This window comes from Erithacus rubecula (assembly GCF_903797595.1).
Source record: "Erithacus rubecula genome assembly, chromosome: 6".
NCBI classification, from domain to species: Eukaryota; Metazoa; Chordata; class Aves; order Passeriformes; family Muscicapidae; genus Erithacus; species Erithacus rubecula.
The window spans coordinates 57,468,128-57,484,415 of NC_136688.1; the positions used below are offsets into that span (position 1 = coordinate 57,468,128).

The 16,288-nt window shown below is 44.9% G+C and overlaps 1 protein-coding gene across 4 annotated transcripts in view; it reads right to left on the bottom strand.

Annotated features, from left to right (window-relative positions):
* The window catches only part of FBXO34 (F-box protein 34), a 38,940-nt gene extending 27,355 nt beyond the window's left edge, over positions 1 to 11,585 (bottom strand). For 2 of the 4 annotated variants that reach the window (XM_079307718.1, XM_079307719.1), the window contains exon 1: positions 11,433 to 11,573. The gene's annotated coding sequence lies outside the window, so the exon portion shown is untranslated. Of the gene's footprint in view, positions 1 to 11,432 lie in introns of all 4 variants that reach the window. The other 2 variants (XM_079307717.1, XM_079307720.1) reach the window with 2 other exon arrangements.
* Between the last annotated feature and the right edge of the window lie 4,703 nt (positions 11,586 to 16,288).

A 16,288-nucleotide genomic window follows, 5' to 3' on the forward strand; every position in this document is an offset into this window, starting at 1 on the left:
GGAACTTTGGCCACCCAAAGGAAGGAGCTGTGCTTTGCTGATGCTTCCTGACTACCCAGCTGAACCTCCTGTGATAGGTGTGTCCCTTTCCACCTGGATTATCTTTGGAGCAGCTTGGCCAGCATGAAAAATATCACAGCCCATTTTTTGGCTTCTTTTCCCTACAAAGTCAAGCCGCCCAACCTCTTAAAAAGGCAACGTGGCACCTGTGCTCCCACATGAGATTCACATCCTAAAACCTTCTCCTGAACAAACCATGAGCAAAGAGCACTGAGTCAACATCCCCAGCAGGTGGGGGTCAGCAGCCCTGCCAGGTAACACTCCAGGCTTGAAGTTTGGACACCTCAAACACTCCTCATTTTTATCTAGGCAATACCCAATCCAACCTTCCAGCCTCCTGTCCCTGCAACATCACTGGCTGGAAAGGGATGTAGGAGTCTGATCAACTACAGACTCAGGAAAAATGTATTTTTCCCCAATATGAATAAATAAATATCTCTTTTTAAAAAAGAAGATATCCCTTTCTTAAAATAGAACGTGATGCAGTTGATCTCATTAAATAAGTCACACTGCTGTTATCAAAGCATGGATTCAATCCAGTACACAATGCACAGGTTGGTTTGCAAAGTGTTTGGGCTTTTCCCCCTAAAAATGTAAGCCTCAGTTAAGGGGGCCTTGTACTCTTTGTTCATTTGAAATTCACATCAGTTCACCTTGTTTATTCCCACCAACCCTATTAACCAAGCTACAACCAACACAACCAAGCCTGAACTTACAATACTATTAATTTTTACAAAGCATATTACATCTTCTTTCCCAAAACATTTAACCTGCTAACAAATACCTGCCTTACAGCATTACCATCCTCCCCTTGTCCTGGAGTGAGTTAGCAGGCTTGCAGCAAAACACAGGGAGAGCCAAGCACACTCTGCCTCCCAGCCAAGCAGAGCCTGCAAGAACAGACCCCCTCTGGGGCAGCGACAGTTGAGGTCAATTTAATGGCAAAACAAACTACTTTTCCATTCAAGTCCAAAGCAGAGACAAAGAATTTTATGTGGCTCAGATTGCACAGTCAGCTGTCTTTTTAGGAATGGATCAGATTTAATGGTTCTGTGGCAGTCCAGAAAAAATGAGCCTGAAAAGAGTTTAAGGTTTGGCCAGTACTGCACTGTGCAAAGTCCAGGCACTTGTCTGGGGTGCTCTTGTGACCTTAAATTGGTACCTTAAAGTCATCAGCAGCAGTTCCAGGTATTTTAGGGTGTCCAGAGAAGCTGTGGCTGCCCCCAGATCCCTGGAAGTGCCCAAAGACAGCTTGGAAGAGATATGGAGCAACTTGGGATAGTGAAAGGTGACCCTGCCCATGGGAGGGGGCTGGAACGAGATGGGGATTGAAGGTCCCTCCCAACCTAAACATTCTGGGATCTTATGATTTCCCAAGGTTCAGCCTGGAGTACAAATTCACTTTTACCCCATCTCAAAGAAAGGCAAAATCTCCCTCCCAAGCTCTGCCTGATAACTCTCTTTTGCATCACAGGGGTTGCATTTAACACCATTTCTACACCAGAAAACCAAAATAAGGCAATGCTTCAACGTGACCACCCTCACCACAGGGACTTGTATTCTGAAGCAGCAGAGATGTGCTCAGGCTCTTTCACTTGACTATTTCAGGGCCTAATGCAGACAGAAAAGCTAATTAACATGTATTGCTATGGAAAGGAATATAATCCAAACCTTCACTGGTTTATATCTAAATCCTCTGAGACATCTAACGTCAAAGCTAAACAGATCTTCACCTGGCAAACATTTGGAGAGCCTTCAACTGAAGCTTCCAGGTAAGGGAATGCAGTATTTTAGGATATTTTTGCTACATACACTGGGGACATACCTCTAACACAAAGCCCAGAGAATCATCATGACAGCTGCAAAAACAACTTTGTCCTGGCTAACATTCACATAACGAAATTACAGTTTCACTCCAGGGAAAAAGGAAAAAGCACTTAAGTTTTGTTTAGATTGAAGTGCTGTGAGCCACGCCACTTATCTGCTATCAGAGCAGATTGCAGGGCTGCTCCGATGATTATTCTGTAATGAAGTAACTGGAATTGGAAGGTATGCAATTAGTCCTATCTCCTCCTCCTCCGCCACCCCCCTATCAAGAAGAAAACCAGCACAGACGTTATCACCTCTCCCTAGAGCTCTGCTACCCTCATCACTTAAAATACCCACAAAGCAAAGTAGGGCTGTCACTTACAAGCTGCTAACAAGCCTGGCTTGGCCCTGACTGGCAGCAAAGGTGATATTCTCAGCATCTCCCCAGGAGAAAGTTACAGGGTTACCTAATGGGATGCTTTCTCAGGTACCCACACACATATATATTAAGCTTAACATGCCTGCATTTAGTTATTTTAGTAAAAGCAAACCACTTTTGAGAGGGGAGATAAAAAAAAAAAAAAAAAAAGCACTGCTGTTCCTAGTAGCTTTAGGTTAAAGCATCCCTCAGTGATCCTCCTGGGAATGACCACTGGGAAGGGAATGTATTAAACTCAGGACACAGGTATCACTTACTGGCACTCTGGGTAGTTTTACTGACTCCAGCCTGGCTCATTTTACCTGGGTCATTTACTCTTCCTTCCCCTAAAGAGCTGTGTCTGTAAAGTGGTATATGCAGCTTTGCCATAACTGCAGCTAAGAGATGGAAGATGCAAAAAGGCCCCAGACAGCCCACAGCTAAATGAAACTCAGTGAATCCCTGATTCCAAACTGCAACTCTGAGAAAATACAATCTGACATTTATTCAGGCTCAAAAGCTCACTCATCTCTTCCCCTCCACCCCAGTGATACCCGTTGGTCTAATTAAAGACAAGGCTTCTCTCAGCAGCCTTTGCCTTACATGTATCCCAGTAAAATCACTATCTGTGACCCAAGGAGCACAGGGGAGACCTAGGGGATAATCCCCCAAAACCTTAAAATAAAGTAAAAATATAAATATTCAATTAAAATAACCTTACAGACAACATTAAAGCAACATCAACAAACTTGTTCTGTATAGGTCCACTAGAGATGCAACAATTTTCACTCAGTGAATTCACTCAATTGAGTGAATTTTCATTCTAATTGTTTCTCGACATTTTCCTAAGTTCTGCCTGTGCCATCCCTGCATTGGTGCCTTCACTTTGTTGGACTCAGGTCAGGGATGAAGCAGTGTGAACCTCACAAAATCCATACAAAACCCTTTCCTTGCTCCATACATCTACTGATCCAAACAAGGAAAAAGGCCTAAAAAACAACAACAAAAAAGCCTTTTAAGGCAAGAAGAGGGTGCAGAGACATTTGCTACAAAGGCATGTAAACTACTGCTCTTTATCCTACAATTTACCCCATGGCCTCCAGCTGACACATCAGCTGACACCATCTTAACAACCCCATAAGTAGCTAAAGCTGAACAAAGCAATCATTAGGAAAACTGGTTTAGTCCACTGCTGGTGGCATCCCATGTCCTCTCCATGGAGGAAGCATGACTCAGACTGCTCTGGGCTCCCATCCACAGCACAGGCTCCAAAGCTGCACTAAAAAGAGAATTCCCAGGAACTTGTACCAAAGTCACGTCTCCAACTCCTTCTGCTGCGAGACCAACTCGAAGTGAGTTGATTCATATTTTAATATGACTACATCTGCAGTCCTACTGCATCTAAAAAAAACCATTTTAAGAGAAGTACAGGGATTTTTTTTTTTTTCTTAACACCATGGAAGATGGATTCGTTGGTATCAGTAATCCTCCCACAGCCCCAGTTTCAGAAGCAGCAGCAGATACACAGAGATTTTAGCCACAAAAACAAGCACTCTTTGCATCACTTCATTCATCTGTTTTATTAAGATAAAGTTACCTCATTTTTAAAAAATGGTAGATTGTCATCCTTTTTTAAGAGAGGAAATTAAGTGGAAAAAATACAAAAAAAAAAGCAGTCTGTGCCACACCTGCTGGCAGGTGCCCTCATGGTTAAATTGAGGTGTATAAACCCATTTTCAGGCAATGAGATTTCCTTAAGGGTGGGGGTTTTTTTTAGAATTTCCTTACCAGGTGTCTGAGATTTGTCTCAAGGTTCCATGCCTTGCATGCCCTCATTGCTCTCCCCAGCACCAGGACAGGAGGTCAGGAAGGGAAATTAATAGGAAAAAAATCACACAGCAAAAGTCATGGCAAAGCAAGAGCTGCCTTTTAGCAGGAGAAAAAAAGAGTCAGTTTTGCATGTACATTTATAGGGAGCTTGTCTCAACTTCAAGAGTCAGGGTGGGAAGAAGCACAAGAGCTCTGAAGACATAAAAACATTAAGAGGCCCAACATAAGAGCAAAGGCTTCATGATGGAAAGGATTTTTAGACTTTGTAATAAAGGTGAGGCTCAGAACAAAAACCTCAATGAAGAGTTCCATAAATGAAAAAAGAACTGGAAGCACATGAACATAATCCACAATCCAACAGGAGCCACTATCACTGATGTACAAGTCCTGCTTGAACCCAGGGTCCAAACTCTTTTTTTTTAAAATATAGCCTGCAGTATGACACATCTCAGAAAGCCAGACCACAGGCACAAGCCACGAGCTTGTCTTTGAAGTTCAGATACACCAGAAAATTACTTCACCTCCCTAGATGCAGAAGGGATAGTGCTGCCTTTGATGCTACAAAAAATTTTGGTCTTAAACTGCCCAAGGAGTTCAAATTGCTCGCTGGGCAACACCCAAGCCTACACATACACACGAACATAATTATGCCTGGTCTAGACTTGGGGGGAGGGAAAAAAGAAAAAAAGAAAAAGTATTTTCAGTAATGTTAGCACGCAAAGAAAATAATAGTACATACAAAGAAACCTCTAGGGTGACTTATGAAGAAGATTTTATGCTTGGCTTTCTGCCAATTAGAGAGGAATTAGAGTCTGGCAATATAACCCTGTTCATCTCAAGGAAAAAACTGCATTTTTAAGTGGCCAATGGAGCAAGAGGGATGAGAAAAGAGGGACAAAGACTCAGGAGTGCAACTGCATAAAGCAACACAGGAAGTTTCTGATGGTACTGAGACAGAAAGTGGGCATGAATAACTCAAATTTTAAAATTAATCCAGTCTATTGCCTCCAAAAGAAAATCAGCATGTAACAGCTGACTCCAAATGACAGCATTCCAATAAAGCAGACAGTATTTTTTGCTATAAAATTCCAACTGCTTCAGTATTTTACAGATTATCTGCCTCCACTGACTACCAACCAGCAAAATCAGTGAAAGGTGCAGGACACAAAAACAAAAGCAAACCAAGTGGAAAAGGTATGGCTAGACACCTTGGGAAGCTGAAAATGTGTCAAAATACAGCCTTTGAGTAAGAAAGAACATTTAGTAGCTATCTGCAACGATTAATTTACATCCAAACTGTTTGGAGCTTAAAAATTCACATCATAAGACCAGCTTTTACCAGAATTAGGACCAGACTTGACATGCCCCAGTTTCCCCAAGGTTACTTTTGGAAATGCATCTACTCTTAAAATATTTCAAGTGTTCTTCTCACACTGTAGAAGAGCAACCAAACCTACCTTCTAATTTTACTTTTTTAGAATTTTTTTTTACAAGAACTTAGCTTCAACACTTTTCTTATCTGAATGACAGAAGGAATTCTGTGTCACACTGCAGGTTGAAAGTTACTGGAAACGACAGCAAGCTGCTGTTGCTTATATAAAGTCATTGCAAGGAAAAGAAAAAAGAAGCTACTGAAGCTTTCAAAATCAAACCCTGTAAAACACCAAAACCACAAAATGAACCACAAGTAGCTTAGGAGTTGCTAGGGATGTTTAAAGTTAATAAAAATTCTAAATTAAATGGCTGCCACTTAGGTTTGCCAAAATATTATGCAAATTTGCAAAGTTCATACATAGTAATTAGCACAGCATAAAGCAGGTCCCAAATAAGTGATGAAGTTAGCCTCACTCTTATTTCTCCAGCAGATGGAATTAGCTATGTGTGAAGCTATTTTTTTGCAATTTGAAGATTAAACATATTATCCTGCATATCAATTCTGCAAGTACAGCACATTGGATATGTGCATTCATGGAAGCAGGAATATGCAAAAACCAGCCTGAATCCTTCTCTTCCATCATTCTGAACAGGACACTGAAGAGGCTGGGGGAGGGTTTACATATTTAAGACTTCATTTTTCAAACTGATTGCTGACAACTTGCTTGAGACAAGTTCTCTCAAAGTACATTTAGAGTTAATAGTCCAAACAGGTTTTTCCAAATAAAAATGTCTGCCTTGACTAAAAATACATCCTCTTGATGTGCTAATTGACAGATCACAAAAAGTCACCCAAACTGCAAGTCCAAACAACATGTGTCAGCAAAGGCTCCTGGGTTTGCTCACTGCATCTCCAAAACCTGGCTCATAGTTATACCCATCATACACTGTGTGATACAAATTCACCTTTTCTATCCTTAGTATGGATTTGCCCCTTACTTCACACTTAAAAAGACACAACCTCCCCCTCAGCCTGCAGCTCTCCAGCAAGGGCTGAACCCTGTGTGTGCCCTTGACCAAAATACTCCACCTGTGTTTCATATCCCCAATTTAATTTCTCAAGCTCTGCAGCCCAGAGCTGCCCCACCACTGCAAGTTCCTCTCAAAGACACTGAAAGACCCAGCAATTTTTCTGTTTTCAAGCTGCATTTTTATCTTAGCACAGCACAAGCCATGAAGGCTCATATCAACACACCCATCCAGTTTAGGGGGCACCACCCAGGGGCATCTCCCAGTGCAGCAGAGAAGGTGCAGGGAGGGCAACCAAAACCAAGTTACTGCACTGACCACAGAGAGTGGATAAGCCTCTTCCTAAACATCAGCTTCCAAGCAGAAAACTGGTAAAAGAAGTAAAAACAAACTCCAAGTCTCTTCCTACATGAATATTACTTTCAGGCAGCCCAGAAAGGATTTCTAGAACCCAAAACTTACATAATTAAACAAACATAGGGAGGGGAAGGTGAAGTTTATTGCTAATTTCAAAGTCAAGTAAGTGACACCCTGGATTGAATACTATTAACCAAAACTGTGCAAGTTAAAAGTGGATGTACTGAAAGCAGTAGAAATCCTGCCCGCAACAAAATGAGAATTCTCTTACAAAAATACTTCTGTGGCCAAATGAAACACAGAGTTTAAGTAAGAAAGCAAGCACTTACACCTATGGTGCTCTCCCCCTCTTCCTTCTCATCTAGGGAGTCTCATTTATCTCAAAGCAATCAAAAGAAAACACTTTGATTTTTAAAGTCAGAAAAGCTGCAGAAATTACAGCCCTGTCTGGCATGAACAAATAATATTTCTGAAATCAAAAGAAGATTCTCCAAGTTAGGGGAAGGGCAAAAACAGTCCTGAATAACTTACTTTGCATAGCCCAATTCCTGCCAAAACAGTTCTGTAAATCCCATGGTAGTTCAGATAATTTCCATTCTTAGAGCAAAAAAAAAAACCTAGATTGAACATTAGCAACATTAATTGTGTGATATGACCTGAATGATGCAAGAACAAGTAGTTAAGTGAACCACAGCATCTACTGAATTTTTAATCACTAGTTGTTTTGCTGCAAGGCAGAAGAACACTGTATATCAGCTTCCAAGCACTGCACAGAATGGCACTTTAGGACAGCAAGATTTTAACTGGCAGGATTTCTGCCTCCCTGCTACCCAAATGCCATCACTTCACTGAGAACTGCAGACAGAGCAGCTTCTAAAGCAGGATTATTTTTTAATCATACAGAAAAAAACCACCCAGCACTATTTTCTGCACCCCAAGATACCAGTCAGCCATTTCTATTTTTTTTTTTTTAATTTTAAAGATGGCACTTCATTAACAGCCACTTATGCGTCCCTCTGTAGTGTATTTCTACTCTCCAAACAGCTTTAAGCAGTCATGTGGCTGCCCAGCAGCAACTTGCTACCAAAGAGGTGGTTGAACCTGGGATGTGTAGGAAGGTGATCTATGTAAACATTCCTATTAGCCCTGTACTGCAACAGGAGGAGCAGCTGCAACATGTTGGGGCACACCCGAGCTAAATTTAATCCATCTCTCCCTGACACCCATTGCAATGACGCTGCAGACACCCAAATTTGGAGAGCCAGGTCATGGTACCATTGATGCTCATCCTGCAGCAACTTCTTTGTGTTTGATACTCAAAATAGTTAAATAAACCAACCACCATGCCTGTAGTGGTAAATACAGCTCCAGTTATGCTCTGGGCATAAAACTGCAACAGCAGGATTAGCAAGTGATACAGCAGATATTCCCTTCCACAACAAGGAAAAAAAAAATAGTTATTTGGGGAGTAAACACTAAATCCACAACTACAGTGTGAATTCCAAACACAAATCCCACAATTGCAGGCAGAATCTGAACTATGGACAATTACTGTTTCATATTCTAGGGGTGAAAAAAGGACAACATTCCTACATTAAAGAAAGACTGTCACACTGACTTTAATAGACTCTAAGTTTAATAAGTTAATAGAATCAAAATAGCTTAGAAAACAAAGTCAGTAAAATATGGTACAAATAAAAATGGAGCAGCCAGACATACCAAAGCAGCATTCCTGTGCCCTCCTTCCTGCAGAGCTTACAGAGCTGGGAAGAGGATCACTAACCCATAACTTGCCCTAAACCAGTATTTCCTTCAAAAGCTCAAATCTATGGATAGGAACATTCAGTGATAAATCCAATGACCAAATAATCCACAAGAGACAAAAAAATCCCAGCAGACAAAGGCAAGAAAGATGCTTCCAAGTCTATATTATCTTCCATGATAGGTTTAGGATCAGTCCTGAGTTTTCTTTATAGGCTCAACCATCAGGTCCAAGAAAAGCTGCTCTCTTCTCTGAGACCTGGTATCAAACCTGCAACAGGAATATTGAAATATGCCCTGTCTGCTGGGAATACAACAACCTCTGTGTGAGGATTGTACCAAAATGCTGGTTTGGTTATGCTACAGGGCACCGAGAAGTGAAAATAGCACATCGTGATGGAGTTGACACCTGGAACCTCAGGGAGTGTTATTCCCCTGAATCCATCACACAGTGCCCACCTTCACATCACCCAAACCTAACCTGGCACCTCCACAGCCCAAAACCACAGTCCTGCCTGCCATAGGAGCTGCAGACCAGCCTGGAACGCTGTGATAAACACCCGCAGCACAAGCTTCAAAATGAACTTCCAAATTTAAGAGACACAGGAAGATGTTTTATAACCTTTAAGTCACTCAGCTGCTGCTTAGCACTTAACAAGCCACTCACAATCCTTCTCCAAATGGAGAAAAGATTTTAAGGAGCATTTAGTGCAAGTGAAACAACCCCAGCTTTCTCCTCAGCCTCTGCTTGCTCCCCAATTAAATATGAAAGCGACAACTTAGTCATACTGAGCATGCAGGATGATTTTAAGACAGTAGTATTAAATCAAATCCCACAACTTTTTCACACCTATTAAATTGTTACTTTGTCATTAGGAGGGGAGATTTTGATAAGCACGATGCAATTAACAGACAGTGCCTTTGTTACCAGGCTGCTCGTGATGAAGCCCAGGCTCCTTGACATTCCATTTCTTCCCCTCAAAGGCTCTGTGCTACAGCAAATTTATGGGTTTCAGCATGTAAGAGGAGAATTGGGCAGGTTACCTTCAAAATCAGTCAATAAGGCCCTTTCACTCCGGCTGGGGGAAGGCGGCTGGAAAGCAGCACAAGGCGCTCCCTTCCCCCTCCCCTCAGGACCCAAAAATGCTGCGTTCAAAACACTCCCATCCCCTGCAGCAAGGGATTAGCCATTTATTAAAAAGGAATCAAAACACTGTAAAAGGCTTCCAGTTAAGATTTCAAGGGGGGAAAAAAAAATAAAAACCCAACATTAACACCGGTAGAACCAGAGTCACACTAAGAATTCTTCTGGGTAGCAAAGAACAAGCAGGATGTCGTTTGTCCCAATGATGCTGATCAAATGGCTCGAAAGGAGGACAGAATTACATTAATTCTTTTTTTTCACTCAGTCATTTTGCTGTCTCCACATCGAGCAGTATCAGCATTCACAACCCACAGGCTCTGTAGATTTTTAAGACAACTACCTACATCCACGCTTGTTTTTTAGGAGGTTTTTTTGGCTCCTCTCTAGGGGTGACAGACAATTATAATGGCCAATTATGTAAAACCTTTCATCCGAGAAAACACGAAGCACTACGCAAACACTCATTAAGACTCTCGGCTGGAGCCTGCGCCGCACGTTCGCCTGTTCACGGCTCCCCTGGATATCTCCAGCCACCAAACCTGGTGGCACGGCCAGGACAGCGCCCAGCAGGGCAGGGCCAGCCCTGGAGTTCTACACGGGTTTTTACAGCCCACAACAGCTCCGGGCTGCTGGGGCTGAGCTTCACAGCCCCATCCAAGCCGGGTATTTAAAAACACAGCAGAGACACACGCGGCTGATGGGCGTTGTACGAAGCACATCGCAGGACCAGTATTAGACCCACTTGTCCGGCTGATCCAAGCAGATTTTTTCCAACTGGGAGCCGCATGGCACAATTCAATAATCTCGGTTTACTGAAGAAATTAAAAGCTACGCTTATTGTTTCGAGTAAGGCCTTGGAGGAAGTAATTCCGAGAAGAAATCACTTCCACTGTAATTGTACTCTTAACCTTTCCTTAGGTTCTTACGCCATCCCCATGTGAAGGCGTTATTCAAGAATTATCGCTATATCTAATAACCATTAAAGCTCTTTTCGGATCACTGTTTATGTTTAGCGAGTTCACAACCCCTCCGTTCTGAAGGGCGGCAGATCGATGTATGAACCACGGGGAAAGCCGTGCAGAAAAAAAACATGACCAGGAAGTGACCGCAACTCAGGAGACCAAAATTTTGGGGGAAAAAAACACGCGGTTTGGGAGGGGGTTTGCTTTTCAAAGAAGGTCGGCGAAAAGGCTGACCCGCAGAAAGCAGGGGGGGTCGGTATCTCCAGGCACGCGTGGGACGGGCGCGTTACGCAACCGCGGGAGCGGGGATGCTCCGCGCCCCGCACGGCGCGGGGGGCACGGCACCGCTCCCGGGCTGCCGCTGCCCGAACCGCCGGCAGGGAGAGCGGCGGCAGCGCAGCCGGGGAGGGAGCACCGCAAACCTGGCCCGGGAGGCCGGGAGCGGGCGCTGGGGGGGGGGCAGCGAGGACTGAATAAAGCGAGAGGATAAAATAAAGGCAAGCGGAGCGCGGTGCCCTCGGCGCGGCCCCGTCCTGCGGGAGGCAGCGGCCCCTCGGCGGCCCCGCAGCCGCCATGGCCGGCGGAGCGCGGGCGCTGCGGGCGGGCCCCGCTGGCCGCTCGCCGCCCACCTGCCCGCACCGCGCCGAACCCAGCGCCCACCCGGCCCTGCCGCGCCCGCGGGACCTACCTGGAGCGGGGCCGGAGGACGGGCCGTGGCGGAGCCGCCAGGCTCGGCTCGGCTCGGCTCGGCCGGATCCCCCCTGCGCCCGGCGGCGGCGGGAGGAGCCGGGCGGCCGCGCCAATCCGGGGCGGAGCGGGGCGGGACGCGGAGCCGCCCCCGCGCCGCGCCAGGCACCGGCCGCCCCGCCGCGCCAGGCACCGGGGGCTCGGCTCGGGGCGCTTCCCGGGCTCCTCGCAAGTGCCTGTTGGAGGCCAGCGAGTTGCGAGGCAGCCCCCGGCGCTGGCGACCCCGCTCTCCTCGGTGTGCCGGGCTTGCAGCTCACCGACGAGGGTTAGCGACCAACGTGGCACTGGAAGCCACGGGGGTGCCAGTTCCCAGCCCGCTGCGGGGCACAGGCATCTTATCGGTGGATTTAGTCTGGTGATAACGGGCTTAAAATCTGTAAGGTCCTCTAGGGGAGGCCAAGAAGTCGTTCGATAAACCTCCCGGCTTTGAAACCTACCGAACTCCCGACTGCAGAGCCAGAAGAATCACAGAATCAATTAGGCTGGAAACCACCTCTGAGATCATCGAGTCCAACCCATGACTGAACATCACCTTGTCAACCAGATTATGGCACTGAGTGCCACGTCTAATTTTTCCTTAAATACCTGCAGGGATGGTGACTCCACCATCTCCCTGGGCAGTCCATTCCAAAAGAGCTGCAGGGAGGTCACTGGGAGTGTCCTACCTGCTGGAACCTTGCCAGCTTGTTGTGCCAACGTTTCCTCGCCAGCACAATCACTAAATACCCTTTGCTGTCATCTGTCCTTGGCAGAGGAAAACATGAGCTGCTGTTCCTGCTGCAGATGTATCCACAGCAGTGGTTTGTCACACAAGTGTCACCCCAGCCATCTTCTCTGTGCTAGTGCTCAGGAAGTCTCAGCCTGCAGGGAGAAAGAGAAGGGCACTGGAGAAATCCCCCGAAACCAAAGGTATTGAGAACAAGAGAGAAACACAAAGGGAAGGCATTGGGAAAAGGGGAATTAAGTGGTGGCATCAGATGGCAGTTTGAACACAAAAGGGTTTCTACAAGAAGGAGCTTCCCTTCCCCTTAAAAGATTTTGGCAAATCGTTTGCACTTAGAAGGAAGCAGGCAGCAAACTGAAAAGGCCTGGTTTCTTCCCACCCAGGAACAGCAGGAAGCTGTTCCGAGGTTGTTTAGGTTGGGTATCAGGAAATGTTCTTCCCCCAGAGGGTGCTGGGCACTGCCCAGGCTCCCCAGGGAATGGTCACAGCTCCCAGGGTGCCAGAGCTCGAGAAGCGTTTGGAAGCGCTCTCAGGCACGGGGGGATCGCTGGGGTGTCCGTGCAGGGCCAGGAGCTGGACTGGGTGAACCTTGCAGGTTCCTTTCCACTCAGGATATTCTCTGACTCTGTAATTCCCTGACCGGGAGGCAGCACTACTTAACTCTGTACACTACTGAGAGGAGACCCTGGAGACTGTTGTCAATGCCAAAAGCAGCGTGAGTGTGTCAGCACACACACCATGACAGTGCTGGCGGGGGGCACAGCCAGTTAGCCAATTACCCACATCACATTTACACGGTGGCTCAGATAGCTGAGATGAACCTCCCAAAGTCCTTGAAAATCCCTGTTGATTATGGCTGCTATATACAAATCGATGGTAGGGAGGGAAGATAGAGGTAAGTTGAATTGCTGAAGGTCAAATATTAGATCAGGACAGAAACACCCTACACTGTTCTCACCCCTCCAGTACTTTCTCCTCTGAGCTGTAACAAACCACAGAACAACAACGGGATTTAGCTGCTGCTGCTGACACAGTAGTTTCCTGTGTTCCAGGGGGAAAAAAAACCTGTATTTTGGTATAGGACCAAATGCATATGGAAAAAACCCTGTTTACTAGCACAGCCCCACAGTTTAGTGACATGCAGTGAGATGCAAGATATGCCCAGCTGACCTAAAGGGGAATGAAATATGTGCCCTGTCATATTAGAAAAAGGCCCCACAAAGATATGGCCCCAATCTCTTGTTGTAAATTGATAAAGACAATGAACTGCCATTTGCTGCTAAGTGACTTCTAATGATTAAACAACCTTTCTCCTCCCACACCCTCGGGGCATTTAGTGATAATATAAGAAAGATTTTGCACATTGTTTAGCTTAAATGGCCATCTGGCCCTTTCTGCATTTCAGTAGCCTTGAACATTAGAAAAACAATAGATAAAGAAAACCAGTCCTATCTTATCAGAGACCTGGAGAAGTTTAACTCTGTCAGAGCAAAGAGGATTACCAAATCCTTACAGCTCTATTATTGTTTCCATCTTAATTAGTAGTCATATTCCTCACAGCTTTGTGTCCTACTCCCTAAACCAAGAGAAGAAACTGTCCCTTACTGGCTGTATTAATTTTAACCAAGAAACACAACTCCAGCAGTTCCATGCAGTTTCCACAGGAGGTGTTCTGCTCTTGGGCAATGGAGACACAACGGAGGCACATGCCAAAAAAAGATACAGGTTTTCGGCCAAAATTAAAAAAAAAAAAAAAAAAAACCAACAACCAACCAAACAAAAAAATCTGAAAATATTGTGCAAGTAGGTGCAAGGATGCTCATTCCAGAGGAAAATGTAATGGTCTTGGCTAACTCAGAAACCTACTACCAGCTGCTGAGACTTCATTTAATCCCACCCCATTGAGTGGTTTCTTCATCTGCTTTTGCTCAAGGGGATAAAAACACAATTTCCCCAAAGCAACCCACTCAAAGTCTCTGCAAACAAGAAAAGGTCTGGTCTCAACTCAGCTTATGGTTGGCTTATGGTTGAATCCAGCATTTCTTCTGGGGTTAATTCCCACTCCCCTCTTTTCCATGGAAGAAAAGTAAGAAGGGTTGAGTCTGGAAGGAAGTGTGATATCCTTAAGAATGTGGCCTTGGGCTTTGAAGAAAGAAGCCAGCTGAGGACGATTTCACCTGCAGTGCTGGAGCAGATTTGTGAGTGAAATCTGTAGCAGCAGGGAACATTAGGTGTAAACACCCCAAAATAACAGAGGATGTACAGATATGCTGAGATAAAACCACTCAGGCTGTGTTCCCAACTGCACTTTGCATGCTGACATTGCTAGTTTGCATTTTTGTGAAAGCCAGGAGCTTATAAATGTGCTACAACATCCAGCTTTTGGGTATCAGCTGCCAGAGTGCAACAGAATCTCCAGAGTCAGGTACCTCATCCTTCTATTTATAGCCCAGAGAGAGACTTCCCAAGGGCAAGTGGAAACTCCCACCTGGGAGCAGAGACCAGGGAGAAGGAAACATCAAATAAAGGCTGGATTAAAGTCCCTTTGTACAGCCAGTGCAGGTGTTTCCATCAGCTCAGGATCCCAGGCCCACACATTGGGGTTTAGGAATCTGTGCTCTTTGAAGGATTGGAGCAATAACAATTTCTGTTTAGCACCGTGGGTGTCAAGGTTGCATTTGATGTTATTTGTTGTATGTGCTGATCTGAGTGGTGGTTAAACACCCAGGAAAGGGAAGACACTGTCCAGGCTCTCCCAGGTGAGAGCTCAAACATCTCTCTCTACCTGCTTGGACCAGGCCCTCCTCCCAGGTCAGAGGCTGAGCCACTGGGGGGTGGCTTCCACCCATTCCTGGTAAAAAAATGGGCTGCAGAGCAAAATAAACCTCACAGAACAGAGCAAGAGGCTTAACTGTGTTCCCTAGCTGCTCAAAGACAGGAATTTCACTTCTATTTTCAGCTCCTAGAACTTGTTCTGGTTTTTAAACTAGCAACCACTTCAGATGAAAAGCCTGAGCAGAAGTGGGAACAGCAGCCAATGCATCATAATGAATTTGCTGTTCAATACTTGATTGTGAGGTTATCAATTGCATTTGGCAACCTGTGCCCTCTGCAGTGTCATATTTTGCCTACAGAAGATTTTCTGTGACTGCATGCAAGTGGCTGTGGAGTACAGCTCTATAATTCTATTTACCTGTACTTTCACCAAAAGCATGATCAGAAAATTATTCAGGGCTAAATTTGAGGATGAATTTCCCTATACTCCATATTGTTCTTCATTTGTGCAGGGGTGGGGAGAATCACCTTCACAAAGAACAGCATTCCATGTGAAGGAATGAAGAGCAGAAAGAGCAAGTTAGCAGATTGCCACATAATGAGCTCCTCAGTACAAAATGTACAGGGTAATGACATTTATATTGCCAAGAAATAAAGAAATTCAAATTGGTTCTCAAAGCTCTATGGCTAAAATGGGATATTATCATAAAATCATCAGGTCTGTATAAGAATAAGGAGTTTACCTTTTCAGGCTTGGCTAATATCTGCACAGGATAATGAATTTAGAAATTCATATCCCTTGTTTATTTTAATTAAATGGCAATATGTTTATTCCTCTTAACACAATATTTCTCTTAGCACAATAAAACCAGTAGCAATCAGGAATGTGGCTGGAAAACACCTGATCAGTGTGTTTTATCTGAAGTGACATTGCAACACTTTAAAATCCTGGCATTATTCAAACACACTGAGGCCCTTGTGGTGACCTAAATATTGTCAGTGGAAGGTGTCTCTGCAGCACGTTAAGGAAACCCATTCTGGCTGTAACCTACCTGGCTCAGGTGACACCTGTAGGTGCACAGCACACCCAGGGCAGGTACTAGGCTTCCTCAAGGACTCATGGCTGTGTTATCACTCCTGCTGTTACTTGAGCTCCTGAGATTAAACACAGGCTGTAGCAAAACTTCCTAAATTCTGTATCGACACCCACAAGGGTGGAAATGAGCAAAGGTGCCAGTCCAGATGCTCCAAGGAGCAAATAAATATTGTTTCAGCATATTCAGGTATGCAGTAAGAAA